Source organism: Octopus bimaculoides, chromosome 1 (assembly GCF_001194135.2).
Source record: "Octopus bimaculoides isolate UCB-OBI-ISO-001 chromosome 1, ASM119413v2, whole genome shotgun sequence".
Classification (NCBI taxonomy): Eukaryota; Metazoa; Mollusca; class Cephalopoda; order Octopoda; family Octopodidae; genus Octopus; species Octopus bimaculoides.
This window is the reverse complement of record NC_068981.1, coordinates 3505697-3508231: the sequence shown is the minus strand read 5'-3', so window position 1 is coordinate 3508231 and position 2535 is coordinate 3505697.

Genomic DNA, 2535 nt, shown 5'->3' with positions numbered 1-2535 from the left:
TTGCTCTCTCTCTCTCTCTCACTCTTTTCTCCCATGCCATGTCTTTATTTTCGTACACAAAGCTGTTGTACAACTCATTTCTCTGAGTGTGTATCTCATGTTTTGTTTTATAATCAGTTTAGAGTATTGATTGTTTTTACAGTATTCAGTTCAATGCTGGTAATTAATTATTCAATGTTAAGTGGGTGTGTGGGTGGTGTTAATCCTCTGGTGGTGGAGGAGTAGTTCTCTATTTTCCTTGACTTGTTGTCATTCCTGTAGATGAAGAACAACCTTTACTTTTATACAAAGTTATCAGCCATGATTTTAAACACGAACAATCAAATAGACATGACCGAAGTTAATCCAGAAATTTCTAATATTTGGAGAAGGTTGGTGGGTGGCAGAATTACTGGTGAAGAATTGTGGATAGACAAAATACTTTGCAGAGTTAAGTTGCAATTCTTTGAGTTCAGTTCTTGTCAAGGCCACCTTTGCCATGGGTCTATTCAATCAGGAACATCCTCCTTCTGGATTTCAAATTTGAGGTCTTGTGGCCGATGCCAGTAACCCCTGACTGGCTCTTGTGCTGGTGGCATGTAAAAAGCACCAACCAAATGTGGCTGATGCCAGTACCCACTAACTGGCTCCTGTGCCGGCGGCACGTAAAAAGCACCTGCTACACTCTCAGAGTGGTTGGCATTAGGAAGGGCATCCAGCTGTAGAAACCTTGCCTGATCAGAATGGAGCCTGGTGCAGCCGCTGGCTCTCCAGACCTCTGTCACACCATGCAACCCGTGCCTGCATGGAAAACGGACGTTAAACAATGATGATGATGTGTTCATTAAAAATCATTAATATTTACTTTTGTGGTCGTTAAATATTGGTTTCAAACTTTGGCACAAGAACAGCAGTTTCCGGGAAGGAGTCAGTCGTTTGCATTGACCCCCAGTGATCCACTGGTACTTATCTTATTGACCCTGAAAGGATGAAAGTCAAAGTTGCCCTCAGTGGAATTTGAACTCAGAACATAAGGGGGAATGAAATACCGCTAAGCATTTTACCTGCTAACAATTCTGCCAGTTCTCCACCTTCTCGTGGTTGTTGAGTATTGATATCTAGTCCTGTGTTTCTTAAAAATCATTAATATTTAATCCTTTTTTCAATTCCTGTGTTTGTTGAAATTCATTAATATTTAGTTCTGTGTTCATTAAAAGATGTTAGCATTTAGTCTTCATCATCATCATCATCATCATCATCATCATCATCATCATCATCATCATCATCATCATCGTTTAACGTCCGCTTTCCATGCTAGCATGGGTTGGACAATTTGACTGAGGACTGGTGAACCAGATGGCTACATCAGGCTCCAATCTGATCTGGCAGAGTTTCTACAGCTGGATGCCCTTCCTAACGCCAACCACTCTGAGAGTGTATTGCGTGCTTTTATGTGCCACCGGCACGAAGGCCAGTCAGGCGGTACTGGCAACGGCCACACTCAAAATGGTGTTTTTTACGTGCCACCTGGACAGGAGCCAGTCAAGCGGCACTGGCAATGACCTTGCTTGAATGTTTTCTAACGTGTCACCGGCATAAGAAGTGCCAGCAAGGTGACGCTGGTAATGATCATACTCAAATGGTGCTGTTTACGTGCCACCTGCACGGAAGCCAGACAGCTGCTCTGGCAATGATCACGCTCGGATAGTGCTCTTAGTGCTCCACTGGTACAGGTGCGCTCCACTGGTACAGGTGAGCTCCACTGGTACAGGTGAGCTCCACTGGTACAGGTGTCTTCTGTTCAATATTTCCTCACAGTTGTTCAGATTGCCTCTTTCCTGTTTAGTTCTAACATGCCATACATTAACATCCTGGACAACACATTAAACTTCATCCAGTGGTGTGACTCCAGCCTGGTTGAAGTTTCAGAGAATATGAATTTACCCCTTAATTGCCACTAATCTCAGGTCCAACCTGTCCCAGCATAGTTCTACTAGTTAGCCCCCGCCCCTTAGTTATAAGGTCAAATAACAGTTGGTCCCAAGGCTAAAGCATACAGGACCAGAAGAAGGCTGGCCTCTGGGCATGTCACACAAACCCTTCGGTGTGTGGATGTGCTCCCCCACCAATGTCCTTTGAACCAGTTCCTCTGCTTAAGGGTCAAATAAGGTCCTGTGTTTCAAGGGTAAAATTTGGGAGAACAAAAGAGTAGCAGAGTAAGCAATAAATGAACTGGCAGAAGTTGGAGAAGAAAACCATTTGGTGTAGCTTTCTAAGTGAAATCATGAATATTTAGACTTTGGAATGGAGGTGCATGGTCACGGACATCGAGAGGTGTGGCACAGGGAGAAAGAGAGAGAGAGAGAGAGAGACAGAGACAGAGACAGGCAAAGAAAGAGGCAGGGACATAGTGAGAGAGAGAGACAGAGACATACAGATAGTGAGAGAGAGTGAGAGAGACAGAGACATACAGATAGTGAGAGAGAGAGAAAGACAGAGACAGGCAAAGAAAGAGACAGGGACATAGTGAGAGAGAGAGACAGAGACATACAGATA